Source organism: Manacus vitellinus, unplaced genomic scaffold, assembly GCF_001715985.3.
Source record: "Manacus vitellinus isolate BGI_N305 unplaced genomic scaffold, ASM171598v3 scaffold_1_pilon, whole genome shotgun sequence".
Lineage (NCBI taxonomy): Eukaryota > Metazoa > Chordata > Aves > Passeriformes > Pipridae > Manacus > Manacus vitellinus.
The window spans coordinates 55,350,052-55,366,990 of NW_021939396.1; positions in this window are offsets into that span (position 1 = coordinate 55,350,052).

Sequence of the window (16,939 nt, forward strand, 5' to 3'; positions counted from 1 at the left end):
GCATTTTATGCAATAGAGACATTATGAAGCAATGGGAAGAACACTGTGAACTGGAGGGAAAGTCCTGGAGAGAATGCAGAGAGGAGACAAGTACCAGAGGAAAATTCAAGTGTCTGAAAAGGTGTTTTGTGAACAAAAAATACAATTAACAAATAAAAATTTTAAAACACAACACAAATGGGAAAAATTACCAGAACGAAATAAAAAACAAGCAGATATAACAAAAGACTAATCTTCTTACATTAACAACTGAAGGAAAAAACAAGAACCTTGCTTGTTTTACCAAACCTCCATGAATTACAACTGTGGTTTAATTATCCCATTTTTTACTCAAATTACACTTGCAAACACTCAGGAAAATGCACTATAAGATGGCCCACATTAGGAGTCTCTGAAATCAGTGAGTATTTAATGAAATTTGAGGAGAAACTTCCATCCTACAAGGAATCAATGTAAAATATTTTAATAGAGAGATATCAAAGTTCATTTTCGAATTTATAAAGACCAATTATGTTGAAATCTTTCATTAAATATAACAGGAGCAGAAGTGGCATATAAGTCCATTTTTCCTCAGTGATTTCCTAAACATTCACCCAATAAAAATAATAATTAAAAAAATGTTCTCTATGAATTCAAATTCTAATTCCTATGCTATCTTTTTCTGAGTTTCATGTTTTTTACATTTTCTCTAGAGGAACTGAGGCAATATATCACTCCAGCACTTAAAATATTTCTCTATGAAGGAGACAAGACCTGTTCCTTAAACCTTGTTAATTAAATTCACTATTTCTCATATCTCTGCCAACAGGAATCCCAATTTGCCGAAGTCATAAATTGGGAAAAATTCACTTAAAAGCAGTTATTTAAAAAGTAGACTAGGATTTATTTATTCAAGGCATAGTAAACACTTACCATCTTTCTTAAAGTGTTTTCCTTTGCATTTATTATCATAGCCTTAGTCACAGACAGTTACTGTCCTCCCTATTGCTCATCTGTCGACTATCTCTTACTGGGAGAAAAGATGCTTATGAAAAGCAGTAAGGACATATTCTCCCTTTCTCATCATTCACTGTTCACTTTGATATTACCCCATTAAGGTTTCTCTCATAGTATCCATTCCCACATCCATCTCCTGAAATTTCGCTTTTTCCAACCACACCTTTTAAGAGAAGATGTTTTCCCTCCTCTTTGCTTTCAAGCAGTATGATGGGAATAATGTTACTAATGACACAGAGACACCCAAGTTCCTTATATACAAGCCCAGGTGTAACCATCACATGCAGGTGGATGCTTCATTTAAACTAGAACATGCTTGACCAAAAGGGTGGTGTAAACTGCAACCACAGATGCAGTGGTCAGCTTATTGCAACTAGTGTGTTCAGAATTTCATTTGCATACAATTGCAAGAAATAAATCTTCAGAAAGGCAAATGTTTCACAAATTCCTTATTTCTGTTCTTAAGAAAAGAATAGATAATTCCTATTATTAGGCACTGTGGCAACATTTCCTTCCTTCTAACGACATAGTAAGAAATTGAAGACACTTTTCATTAGAAAGCAACAGTAACCAGTAACCTCAGTTACCAGTGGTACACACAGAGCATTACAGCAGGTTACAGTATTGTTGACAAGAGCACCCATTTACTCATTAGTGCTCATTAAGCAATTAGAGGTTTATGGTCTTTTGTCCTTTCCTTTTAAGAAGTGGAGAAAGAAACATATATGCCTAAGATTTAAGACTCTGAAGTCAATGCTGTAAACAAGAGAAAATATTTGACAAAACATGCATCATGAACAAACTTGGAATGTCTCTGGCTACTTGACATTGCTGATACCAACTTTTCACAAACATTATTATCCCAATAAGTGGAGAACTACTTTTTTTGAAAGGAGAGATGCATGTCTCCCTGTCTATGGCATGACAAATGCTAGTATTACAGTATTCCTTCACAAAGAATATATTACTTCACCGTTAACAGTCACTTTAATGCAGAGTAGACTGTTTCAGAAGATTAAATATTTCTTTCTCCCAGATGTTCTGCTGCAGGAGTTAATTCACCACTTTTATGATTATTTTGCCTGAAGAGCAGAAACTTCATCACAAAGTTTCTAATTATCTGTCCAACAGAGCTTCCTTAAACACTGGCAGAAGACCATATGCTTAAGGGCAACTGTGCACTCCACAAAACATGTAGTTTTGTCGTCTCCCACTAGCAGATAGCCTCTGTACATGATGGTAATAGCAGACATGCTACCCTGACCTAAATGGCGCTTTCACTAGAAAAACCTTATGTTTTATGATCCAGAGGACTTCAATTAAGTTTCCACATATAGTTCCCCCAGAATCTTTGCACGCACAGGGATGTTGCTCTCCTGTAACAGATTTATGCATAGTTGAAAAAGAGCACTTACCATCAAATAAAACCTCAGTCAGAGAAAGCTGTCCCTGTCCAGACATTAGACAAGCTGATTTTGATTCCTCAAGTTCTTCATTCAAAAAAGTTCAAAGACAAAAATATCTGACTTTGCCTGTTGACAATTCCATCACATTTAGCCAAATTTTTAGCCACTGGTTGCTGTTTTTTCCCTAAAGCTATCCTAGGCTGGAGCATAGGTTTATCAGGAAAGCAGTGGAGCCAGCCTCCTCATGGGTAGTAGTCTGCATATTCCTGTGCCACCTGACAAACCAATACCATTGTTCCCATTTACTCTGCTATTTGTTCCCATAACCTTTCAGATGGGCATTGCTAATATTTAACTGGGATTGCAGAAAAAATGTTCTCTCACTCAGTGAGAAATAAATTAGACGAAGAGGAATAAATGTCTAGAAAAAGACCTGATAACCACTATGTGTGAGTTTGCACAGAAAATAGAAGAAGAAGGGAAACTACAGTATTATTATTTGATAAATGGATATACTGTGCAAGTCAGAATTGCAAATAATAATTAGCAGTAAAGAATTCATTGCAGCATGGTTGATACAGTAAATATAAAAATCAATTCATAATAATATTTGGACATTACAGACCAATTTAGAAACCACTTTAGAAATTTGATTCAATTGTCCATAAATTTATATCTATTCTATGAGAAATGAAGACACATGTACCAATATTACTCTCAGAGCTGGAATGGAAATGGAAAAAAAAACTCCTCCTTCACTCAGTGGACAGATGGTAGGAAGCTTTTAATTTATACTCTCAATTCCTGATAGAATAGGAAAATTAATAATTTCTTTTAAAAATGGCACACTACCATTGTGTTTCATTACAAAATAAAAGAATGTCCTAAAGTTTTTCTGCCAGTTAGCAATATTCAAGACTTCTATCACCTTAAGCCTTCCCATCTAGCCATTTTTTCCATAGAGATGCTTGGATTTCCCCATGTGGAGTTTTTTTTTAAAAGCACACACATACATATGTCACCAGCTTCAGTTTTTTATTCTGTAGATACTTGCATTGATTGATAGCTGAAGCAGGACCATCCACAACAGCACCTAATAACACCAAAAAAGAAACTAAGAAAAGAAAGTACAACTGAAATGTGTGTTGTATTTGGATGAAATAATAAATTATCTATCTTGTAGAGGAGGTAGCATTGAGAAATAAGCAGGAAACTAGAACATAAATAAAAACCTTAAAAGGAAATATCTACCTAGGCAGAATACAGGATTGTTTTTTTTTTAATCATACCTCTTCAAATCCTCAATTTTCCTCCATCCTCATAGTCATGATTTAATTGACAAAAGCTAGTTAAACTGATGAAGGGGTGGGAGCACTATTTTTCATTGAATAACACTAGTTTTCAAGAGACTAAGCCTAAGTCTGCTTCCACAAGGGTGCAGCCAACTTGGAGCAGATTTGCGGAATAAAGCATATGGGGCTGATGATACTTAATTCACACCATACACATTTCAGAGATTAGAATATCTTTGGTCTGGTTCCATGACTTAAAATGTCTATCACCTTCTGGAATACATTTTTTAGTTAAGTTTCATCTTGAAAAAATCTACTTTTCTCTCTCCAAGACTACTCCAGTCTATCAACCTGTAAACCAAAGAGAGTTAAGTGACATTATTAGGATATCTATTCCACATGCACAAATCTAGTCTCATCTAAGACATTTATGTAGATACACTTTAAGCAGTGGTGACACATAGAATACAGAATAAGAGAAAATAAATTACATGGGAAGTTGGATAGTAGCTAAAGCACAAGTAGAAAAGGAAAGAAAACAAAGTAATATAGAGTACAAAATCTTTCCACTATTTGAACTAGGAGTTGAATTGTTTCTCTAAGTTTCCCTTATATAATCATAACTACATATTCAGCAAAGACATTTTATTGGATTTACAGATAACAGGATGTATCAAAGCTTAAAGAGGTGGGTGGAAGATAAGGAAAAAAGAAATTGTCATCTAGAAATATATGGAGAATTTCTATGATGAATACATTTCTATACAATTTTTTTTTCTTATAGAATAGTTACAAGGATGATACTGTGAAAAAAGTGTCCTGAGGTGCATCTGGACCAGAAATCTGTTCAAGTGAGTTAATAAAGGACTAGGCAATTTTTTTGCCAGTTGCTTGCAGATAAGAATACAAAAATATAAGAAATCATAGCTGACTATATGCTAACCAAGTTATCTTTTTCATCAGCCTACTGACAATACTGTTATAATTATAGACTTAGGTTTGTTTCACACCTACTGTCTGTTGCTATAACTTAATAATTCTAAAATGCTATTAACTCATGTAACATTGTGGACTTCAGTACTATCACACTACATTTACATGACCTACAGATCCCATTTTTAGAATTTCCTGTGTACTGTAACTGATGTCTCTTGCTCGTCTTCATTACAGTCCCACTCTTAATATGGTACTTTTGAAGTGAAGTTCCTTCAAAATTTTGAATTTTGAAGTATTTTGAATACTCCTTCAAAATAGTAAATGTTTAGTTTTTTTCTTCCAGGTATCATTTTCATATTTTGTTTTACAAAATATATATAATTCTAGCCAAGTACTGAACATAAATTGTTAGTTTCCCCTTAGGTAATCTTTATGATGATCTCAACAAATTTGCCCATAAGGTCATAAGACTTGCCAACAGGTCCATAAGACTATGAAACTGGAAGTGCACTATCTTCATTTTACGGAAGCAAACTCAGACATAAAGTTGCTAAAGGCTTATTTGTTTTGGAAATTGTAGTCCAGTGAAACACAAGGCAGAATTATTTGAACCGACTGTGTGAACTCAGTTTTGATCGAAAAGTATTCATGAGAATTTCAAGGTCACTTCCAACTTGGACTGTTCTAAGCCAAATTATGCAAGCTACTGTATTTCTGCACTAAAAGTGGCAAGTTAAATAAGTAGATTCACTGTAACATAATGACTAATTTGGGGTGTTTTTTTAGGACGAATAACATCAATCCATTGTCTCTAAGGTCTCAATTTCTTTGATAAATGAAGATAGCAAACTGTACTTCCTTACCTTATTTTAGAGACTGTGAGATTGCACAAAAAGATAACTACAAGCAGGAAGAGGAGGAAGAGGAATAAGAAAAGGAGTAGGATAGAGAAGAAAATGAGGAGGAAGAAGAGGAAGAATAATACACCACTGAATAAGTTAGAATTGCAAAATACTTTTGGTTGAAAGCTTTCTCTGAAGGTCATCTGATCCAACTCTCTACTCAAAGCAGGAACTATTTCAAAATCAGATTTCAAAATTCAAAGTTAGATCATACTCATAGACTTAAGAGTAAAACCACATTGCCTGACATGACTGTGCTAGGCTGCCATGTAGTGTAGCTATTGTGATGACATACGGGCACACTGCAAAAAGAGAAAAAAACCTATTATAGTTTTATTAAAAAAAAAAAAACAAACAAAAAAACTGACCAAACAAAAAAAAAACAAAAACCAAACCAAACCAAAAAACCTCAACATGTAATCCATAAGTACGTTTAGAAATTCAAGGAACTTCTTTTTATTAGGTCTAACATAATTTTGTCTATATCAGTTTCTGATATCACCATATTTGAGAGTGCCATTGGTAAAACTTTCAGAATGACTGTTGCGTTTTGACCATTTGGTTTTTTTATTCCACTTTGCATTTTATAATGCTTCTACAATTCGTATCCTGCATTCTAGATTATCAAATGTACTGAGTGAATTTCTTTTCAGATATGATATAGATACATATTACAGCTACAGCTATTGTGGAACTCAAAATTTTTATGAGATCAGTAGTTAAGAAACAATAATACGATCAAGTGTATTGCTGTGCTCTACATTAGCTCGTCTGAATGTCTAGCAGACCACAGTGGTAATCCTTTTATGAAAACAGTGTCACACGATATGTATTGCAAAATGTTAGGGTATTAAAAGTGGACTTACTATTAAAATATTTCTTATTTTCTCAGGTGAGTGAAAAAGAAGATACTGTCCATACCTGTAAGGCTATTACAGGAGACTGTTCAAGGAAAATATTTCTATTTTCCAGAATGTGTCTTAGATAAAAACTGAGATCAAAATAAAGAATTGTAAAGCAGAGAAGAGGAGGAAATTAAAATTAAACCCTCAGCTCAGAAACTGTGGCAAACACACATCTACAGGCATACTTGGACATTGGTAAAAAATACTATCTGTTAATATATGTAAATATTAAGTATATTAAAAATGATCATTTAATTAGAACACTAGAAATCACACTATTACACAAGGCAGCATGCTTTTTGTTTTCATCAATAAGAGATTCTGAGGAATGTTCTGAATTAGTTTTTTTTCTGAAGAATTAATTAATGTAGATGGAAAATGAAGAAAATCTGCATCTATACATCATTTTGATACCACAGAAGAACATATCAAATAATTTTCACTGGGATCTAGACAACTGTCAATTTTTTAAAGATTTTTGTGTTGTTCAACTAAAAGAAATGTGTTACTTGAAAAACCTTTAGAATTTTGAGTTATGTGTAAAAAAATCAGAATCTACATACTAGTTATCTTCACACATGCATTAAAAAACACAAACATTTTTTATGAGGGGAAACAGAACTATTTGTAGTCACACAAAAGAAAAAAGTGTATTCTCAGTCATCTCACAAACCATTGTTTTTCCTGTTCAAAGCAAGTGTTCGCTTTTAGTATAATATCAGTAAGATGTTAATAAAAGAACTTTCTGATGTCTAGATCATTCAGGTTTTGATGTTATATCTTCAGAACCTGGAATTTATATTATAACTTTTGCCTGATGATTACTTCCACAAAGTCTCTTGAAGTAATTGTACAGTGTGACTGTAATAATATTGGTCTAACATAAAAGGTGTTACTTTAAGGCTCATGATGCACATATGCCATCTTCCCATGGCAATATTTGGGTCTTTTTAACAGTACTGTAAGGACTGCATGAACAAATGAGCCTAACAAAAGTAGATAATGTATTTAGTTCACAGACCCCTATATTAAAGATCCAAGGTTTCTTATAAGGTACCGAGTGGTGCTCAGTAAGAGGTGCTCACAAGAGATGCTCTGGGCAAAAAAGGTGACATAAATTTCTGTGATTTATGGCATGCTGTACATATCATTGTTTGATATGAACTCCCATTTTTACATGTTAGCTTTCTGTATGTATGTATCATCGTCTAGATTGTTTCCTCAAGCTATTCCCCAATTTCTTTGAGTCTTCCATGTGTAAAGAATAACAGTGCACAACACTGTAAGACCATCCATTTCCTAGGTGTCATCTCTGAAAGACTACTTTTTTATTTAAGGTACGCTTCAACCTGACTGTAACCATATAAATCATAGTCTAGCAAATAAGAACTTTCCCAGTAGACAAACACATTTAAAATGCATCAGTTTATTGCAATGGTTTAAAGAGAAAAAAAAAAAAAAAAGAAAAAACTGATAAAAAGAAAAATGAAAAAGGAAAGAAAGGAAAACAGAAAAGTAAAAGTTCACCTGAAATAATGCAGCTTAATGAACAGCTGTTTTCACTCAACATTTCTCCTTCTTTTCAACTCATGCTGTTCTTTATTTGGTCTCTTATATCTGACCAGTAGGGGGAAAAAAGTACATACAAAAACCAACTAAAATTTTGTGATGCATACTATACATTTCTGCAGTTTCACCATATGACTATTTCTTGATTCTGAAGCTTCACATCTGAAATTAGATTTACCAAAGGGAGAGTAAAATAGAGCAAAAGTCGTATACCATGGCTCTGCAGAGACTGTCTAATCTCTTAAAGACCAACTTCTCTGTCCGTATAATGAAACCTACAGCACCATTTCCCTCACAGTGGGGTAGAAAGAGGTGCTGACAGGAGGATTTATTTCTTCTCATTTAAAAAGGTTGTATATCATATCTTAATCAAAATAAATGGCGACGAGCCTAACAGTAAACACAGTAATATAAGATTCATAGGAAAAGTGACTTCAAGAACTAAAAGGTTAAAAGGTGTTTCTTCACTCTCCTTTTTGCCTGTTCATAATAATTTTTAATTAAGAGTAATCACTAATTACTATAGCTTTTGTAGCTGAAAGGAAACACTTATGTATGTGTGTGGATGTTAAGGTAATATGTACTGGCTAATGAGTGTCTGATGAGTGCCTTTGGACTTTGTAGATGTTGGCTCTTGAAACAATTATGTGATTAAAGCAGCGTGGTATAGAAGAAATGTGTTTAAGAAAGTGTACAGTGGAGTTTCACAAACACTAGTATGCAAACTGTCACTGAGTTCTGACAAGACCTTAACTACTTTCTACCTCAGTTTTGAGGAATTTGGAAATCCTTGGAGAGATCAACTGTTTAAAAGAGCTCTCTACATCAAGTGTGCTTTAAATATTCCCTAAACCATTATAGAATGGCAAAATCCTATGTCAAGAGGAGAACACAGTTAAGAAAGGCCATTGCAATCCTAAAATATTTTAAACTTAATTCATAGTTGAGACTCTATTCATTATACACGTGTTTTAAGCAGGTGTTTACGGCATAGCCTTGTTATGTGGTGTATACTGTGCCATCTAGAGACAGATCACTAGCAAAACACTCATCTAATCTCTGAGCAGGTCAGGTCCAATGACAGATCTTTCAGATGATGCTTTATCTGTATCTAGCCTTGATGGATTTTGCTCTGCTTGGGCCAGCTGAAATGAAAAAGAAAGGACAAGATAATAACAGCTTGCTCAGTGGCATATCACAACACATCAGCATGGTGTTGTCCCACTCTTCATCCATGCTATACCTACATGGTGTTGCTCAGGGTAAAGTAGATGCAGGAAATAAGAAATGTCAGTACTCTTCATAAGCCTATTGAATGGATGTGTGGATAGATGGAGAAGATTAAAGCAGAGTGATGAATGCCTTAGGAGGGAAAGGAGATTTCTTGGGAGAGGATATTGATCAGTGGTAATAAACTGTCATGGTAGATGAGGTAAGGCAGGATGTGAAACAGAAAAACAGTAGGAGTTCAGGGTGAAAAAGCACAGTTTCAACTAAGTGAAATAGGAAAGAGAATGGAGGATTAAAGACTTTGAAGAAAAATTAGAATACGGAGATGGCATCAGAAAAAAAGAACTAAAATATTTTTTTCTGGGTTTGTTAAAGCATGTTGGCAGAGTGTGTGGGAGGAAACTATTTCAGTAGTTCTTTCCTCAGTCTATTCTTCTAGCTTCGTTGGCATATTCCACTACCTCGCAGCACTTTGTACTTCCTGATTTCCTGCATTGTATTTTCATGTTTACTGTCCTTTTTTCTTCTTTTTTTCCAAAAGAATTTCTATGAACTATTACCAGAAAACAGGTAGAAATCTGGTAATGACTCAACAACTACACACTGTAAGAAAAAGTACCTGCTTGCATTTGCTCTAAACTATGACTGGATCCCTTCATTTGATGCTACTGGTTCTTGTACTGAGAAATATTAAGTAATTTTTCTCCTTTTCCATGTTTATTCAATTCAACATTTTACAGACTCCTGTCTTACATCCCATGAATTTTTCAGGATCAACTTGGAGATATGTACAGAAGTATAAGAGAGATTATATGGCAGATCTTTAATCTTTTTTAGAAAATGTTTTCTTCCACTGCTCCAGCTATTCTTTTCCTAGAGAATTTCAGAAAAAAACATGTTACCAAAGATACCAAGGCACTGGAACAGGCTGCCCAGATAAGTTGTGGATGTGTTCCTGGTAGTGTTCAAGGCCGAGTGGGATAGGGTCCCAAGAAACCTCGTCTGGTAGGTGGCACCTCTGCTCATGGCAGGAGGGCTGAAACTAAATGATCTTAAAGGTTCTTTTCAAACCAAATCATTCTATGATTCTATGACTTTGAAGTTATTTATTCAGCTTTGACTGAAATGTTTTCCAGATGTCGTGGCTGCTTACATATATAGATAGATATGTGTGTATGTATGTATACGTAAAATATGTAAGTCGCAACAACAGAAAAAAATTAGGTTGCTAACAAAGAGGTGTAATTTCTGGATTTTTGTCACATATTTTTTATGTAGGTTTGGCAAATGTAGTAATTGCAGTATTGAAAATATTTCTGGCAAGTACAAGCAATGACATTTCTCAGAGATGCGAGATAAAGGAGATTTCATACCCTAATCTTCTCATGTCAAGCTGTTCAGAAAAGAAAAATCCATACAAAAATATAATTTGACAGATAAAGTGCTCCTACCATGTTTCTGAAGAGAGGAAACATTGTTTCTTCTATGGCTAAATTTTCCTAACAGTAATAAAAAAGAAGTGCAATACATATATGAAAAAAAGACTAATGGACTTACATCACAGAACTGATCCCAGTACAGAAGTAAAACTAGTTTAAACCTTTCAAGTGGTCACTCTGCGAAATAAACATCAATATAACATGACTTTCACAGGCTCTTACTACAAAAACAAACCAGTGATACTTACATGCTTTTAAATCAGTGGATCAGAGCACACACTCCTCTTCCCAATATTGCAGGGCCTGCACAGTTTCCAAACACCCAGAAAAAGAGAGTTTATAGCTAGGGCTTCAACTATGCACCTTTTTATAGTTTATATTTTGGTTAGTTGACTGTTGTGGGTGAGAGTGGGGGCTTTAGACAAAGTTTATTAGAGAAGCCCTTCTGCTGTGTCACAAGTTGCAGAAAGGATCCCCTTGCTTTCTAAACTCTTTCTCAGAGAGGAGCCTAGATGTGGCTAGATCCAACTTAGCCCCAGGCTTTGCCAACTGTTTAAGCACAACTTTGTCCTGCAGAGTTAAAAATGGCAAATCAGGAATATTTATATAAAATGAATTATCTATTATGACAAATGGTTAGACAAAGGGTCTTAATCAGAATTATTTACTACACAAAATAAAAGTTTAAAACTGCTAGTAGTGTATAGCATAGTGCACTATATCAAAGCAATTATATTAGAGCTAGTAAAAAGAAACAATCATTAATTAGAGATCGACATACCTCACCATACCAAAGCTTGTGGGCAGATCTTTCAACCTCGAGGAGTATCCTTGAAGGACCTTCACTACTTCAAGGGAAAATCTCCACACACTCCAAGAAGGGGTATGTTAGAAGAATTTGACCATATGAAAGTTGACTAGACTTCAGTAATATAAAGTGATTGACTGACAGCCACATGTCTCCAGGTCAGTTTACCACCTTATATGCCATATCCTTGCCTCACTACCAGTATGTTGATTAGGGGTTGATGAGCCAGACTGGTTTTAGCACCACCTGGCCCTCTCTCAACCCATCACTGATAGTTTTGCAAATAGGGCATTGTCCTATTGAGTTACTTGACCACATTTCAGGTTGAAGAGCCTTGCTACACTGACTAAAATAGATAGAAAGGTCTGGTTTCGTGTTTATGTGGGGGTAATTTGGTTTGGTTTTAGTTTAGTTTTAGTTTTGGATTTTGCTGGTTTTTTTTTTTTTGTTTTGTTTTGTTGACTTGGTTTTGTTTAGTTTGGTTTTTAATCAACTTTTCTAATGTGGAGGAGATGATACATGCAGAGGAAAGCATATTTCAGAACACTGGAGCCAGATACTCAAAATAACCTCAATGAAGTACTTCTCTTCGTAAGTAATAACTTTCTTTACTGTCACAGACAAGAAGTTGGTTACAACTGACTGTACATAATGCAGAGGAAAGGTCTGGATGTCCTAAAAAGTAGTAAGCTGGTTTGCTCAGCACACATGGCCTGATTGTGATCCCACAAGTTACTTTGTTTTCCAAGTCAAGCAAAATGCCTAAAATGCCTAAAATCCCACAGAATGCCTAAAATATATCCAGAGGAAAAACTGGAAAACAAATAAAGGACCTGAGAAGGGAAAGAAGACCTTTGCATTTTCTTTGGTGAAAAAAACCTTCGTTCTCAGAAGTGAATAATTATCTTCCTGCTTTTAGAGCTCCCAGATAGGGGGGTCCTTTCTCCTGCAATGATTCTAATATAATCAGCTAGTGACGATCCCTGTTCACAACGACTTCCTAAGCAGTTTTTGGTAACATGTACAGAAAGATAACTCTCGCAGCCAAAGAACTGGTAGAAAAATGGTATTCAGACACTAAGTTCTATTGCACATTCCGGTTTGGTTTAATTAGCTTAATAACAACATATTAATTTCAACAGTACTATTGATCAGTGAACAGTCTACATTGTCTTGTGATTTAACTACGATTATGAAGCTATACTGTGTTTTCACCCTTCATATTTTGATGAGGGCAAAATCAAGGATTTGCAGAAGGGATTGGAACTTTAAATCAACTTTTATCTTCTTTTGGGTAGTTATCGTTCCTTCCCTTTAAAAATGAAGCTTCACTTTGCAGGTCCTCTATCCCTTCACGTTTTCGTATGCATCATATTGCGTTATCTCAATTACAATTTTTCTGAAACTCTTGATTTTGGAAGACTTACACATATGTAATGCTGTAGAAGACTGATAGGAAGGATGCATAAACACAGTGATGGGGACATCTTTAGAGCAATAAATTTCAAAATAATCAGGTTAGATAAGATTAAATTAGAGAAGAATTCTTGATATTAGTTTATAAAAAAGAATTGCTATTTGCTTCCTTAAAGGGTCACCTTCTTTTTGGCAGAATAATTTTGTATAGCTCAGCCAAATATTTTAGTGGATTTCCTAATCTTTCCTAATAAATTCTTTTTTTACCTTATTTTTAGGGCATTGTGAATACTAGAAATCCAACAAAAAAGATGTGGGGTAGAAAAAACTTTAAAAGAACACACGTTTATGTGACTGAGAATAAATAAAAGAATAATAAAATATACTTTGTTTTCTGAGAAGGATGGAGGATTCAGTTAATATTTTTGAAAGTAATATCTCTGCTCATTTTCATTCAGACCAGCAGAGAAAAAGATATTGCATGCTTTAAATTCAGTGACTCAGACTTGATTGAATAAGCTTGTTGTAGGAAAATCCATACGCATAAGAATTGCTTCTGTGGGTACAGAACTGTTGTAAATAAGGATGTACATAAGTATCATAACCTTCGTGCAATTTCACAGAGGGCTTACAAGCATCGTTAAAAATCCATAATAGATTTTTGGTTGTTTTGTTTCTCATGACTTCTATTTAAATAGAAGTTTTATTCTCAGAGATAAAGCTAACACAAGCTTAATAACAAGAAAACTAGCAAAAGCTCTGCAAGAATCAGATGAGTTCAGGAGGTAGAAAAGGTACTTTCACAAGCTCAGACCTCAATCTCTGTCACGTGAATCATCAAGTGAGACATAATAAACAATAGGCTGCACAAATAACTGCAACTTTCCATGTGCTTTAAACTTCTCTGCTCAAGAAAACTCAAATTTACTCATGAATTTCCAAGCTTCTACATCGGTTGCTCTGAACGGTGTTTGCTCGATTGACACACGTCAGGGATTTCTGTATGTGGCATCCATTTCTTGGTATGAAACTAGACTGTGATTCTAACTTCATCCATTTTAGGTACTCTGAAAAGGGAAAAGAATATAAACAAAAATTATATTCATACATCTTAAGGCATCTGTCATACCCAGCAGCCAAGAGAAAATCCATGGATAAGTAATATACAGTCTAGTCTCAAAGATAGATTATGGTCTCCCACCTTGTTTTATTTAGATGTGTCAACACAGCTTGAGATAGTAGAAGGTTAAAAGTAGTGTTGGTGCACTTACTATTGCTAATCAATTCAGTTTAAGTGGGACTACGAAATCACAGAAACTCATGGAGAAATCCTATGTATTTGTAATTTTCTCTTCTGCTTACTTATGCCTCTCTGTTTCTACCAGCTGTCTCACCATCAAAATACTTCCATTTGATAGAACAACTTTATATAGCTTGTATATGTTACTTAATACTGCACAGTATAGCTTACTGTCATATTACTGTCATATGGAGAAGAAAAAGTGAGTCACTGTTAATATTACAGGTAATGGAATAACTGATATTATCAGTAGTCATTCTCAAAGTATGGATCAGGTCTCAGCTGCAGGTGGAATTTGTGATACAGACACTAATTTTATTTTGATATAGAAAGAATTGGTTTTACTTCTAAATCTTATATAAGCTGCCATTAAATGCAAAATGATCAAAACTTTGTGTTGAGATTTTCAAAATTATAATATATTAAAACCTTTTTGCAATGATATTTTATAAGCTTGCTCAAACTTGTTACTCAGGATATCTATTTGCCATGTTTAAAACAAATACATATCACTGTGCTACGTTTCACTATTTTCTTTCTCCAGAATGAGGACCTTGAGGTTACCACACAGAGAGAGAGGAACATCCTTTGATGTGAATGAGACTTTCTCCACATATTTGAAGGCAGAGTTTTTCTCTGATAGTAAATATTTCTGTAGTACAAAAATAAAAAGAGATACATTCAGAGAGCAAAAAGGTTAGGTGAAGGGAAAGAACAAAAGCTGTAATGGTATTCCACATTCTGCTGTGGCACAGAAGTATATAATTTTTCTGTTTGACCTCACTGACAAGCTCCAAGACTTTAAAACATTTGCAAATTAGGCAGAGCCGAAAAAAGTATTTACAGCTCACACTTGCTACTCTTAAAAGAAGTATGAAATCACATCCAGATAAAATTATCAGCAAAAGGTGTTCTTCTTGCGTTGACCTGTTGCAGGACACAGTATCCACTGATGGTAGAAAAAATATTTAGATCTGGATATACACCCTATGCTAACAAAAATCTAGTTTCAAGAAGTATTGCTAAAAATCTCTAAACTTCTAAAACAAATAATTCACATAGTGAATCTTTCTATATCTTTCCACAGTGTATGAAGCAAAGTTATAAAAAATATTCAAACCATTTTAAATTTCACTAAACTTTTTTTTCTAAAACTTCATGACAACAGATTCTACAAACTATTTTTCATTGCAAAATGTGCCATATGAAAAGCTCTTCCTGAGTTGTAGTTGTCCTCTAGTTAGTATCTCACCACTACCATTCTTTCTGATGAAGGACTTTATAATTTTATCTTATGATTTCTACAGGCAACAATAAGAAAGACTTAATATTCCCCTTTGGGGAAAAGAAGGAGAGAAACCTATATAAGCACAAAATAAAAATCACCTCTCATGGTTCTTTATACACTCTATATTGGTCATGAAATCTAATTTGTGACAATGGAGCCAAAATATATTACTAACTGAATATTATTTTATGTGTAGCCACAACTACTCTCTCTCAACCAGGATAACCTCACAGTCATTTCAGAAGATAAAAATATTGCTATATTTATCACAAAACAGAAATGAAAGGTTTATTCAACAGTAATTTTTTCCTATCTAGGATAACCAAGCATATATCCATTCTGAAGGAATTCCTACCTTTGCCAATAGTGATGTTATATATAAGAACGAAAAAGATGGAGGCCTTCACTCTGTAGAGCCCTAATTGTAAAAAAAATAGGATTGAGACCCTTATATGAAAATAATTATGACAAATATACAGTGAGACTGTGCACCCATAAAAAAAGGAGTTGCTTTTTCAAGGATTTAAAAGATATTAAAAGAGGCATTTAAATTAAGATTATATACATATCTTAATCATGAGATCTACATATAGTTTAAGATAATAATGTAGACATTTAAATATGTGCAAGTAAACATTCATAAATGTGCAATTAAAAAAGATTCTTTTTACATTATAGTTGTACTCAAAGTGGGAATGTTTTACACTTTCCTATTCTATGATTGCATTAGTTCACCTATGGAAATAAAGACTATATGATCAGTAATGTGTAGAGAAACTGGATACCCATAGCTATTAGATTTTGAAAACTGTGGGCCAAACCCCCTCTGTTCTCTACTATTATTTACCAAGTATCTCATGAAGATTTTGACTTGCCATGCTGACAGACCTGATTGCGGAAAAAATGAAATCAACAAATCCAACAAGCAGAGAGAGAGAAAGAGACAGAAAGAAAGAAGGAAAGAAAGAAGGAAAGAAAGAAAGAAAGAAAGAAAAAGAAAGAAAGAATATGGTATATGATATTTGAATGAAGAAACAAAATCATAGAAAAAGCTAAACATACTAAGTAAAGAAAGGAGTGTGAAATTCGACTACATGCAGCAGAATGCAATGAATACCTGATCCACCACTAAGCTTATTGTGGCTTTTGCTTTGGTTGTATTTTTAGGCTTTTTTTGTCGGGTTGTTTTGGATGCTAAATCATCTTTTGCCTGTATAGCACTAGATTCAGAGGAAGAATATTCTAATATGACAGTCGTGTGTTTTAATATTAGACAATGAATATGACAACATTTTTTCTTTAATTACCATCAAGTATATGTCTAATGAATGTGTTTTAAGGACCAGATGCAAGCAAAACAAACAATTCTTACAACAGCATTTTAAAAAATACACTAAAAGCAAATTTGTTATACAAAAAATCCTTCTAGAGGGAAGTGAGGATGTTTTCCAT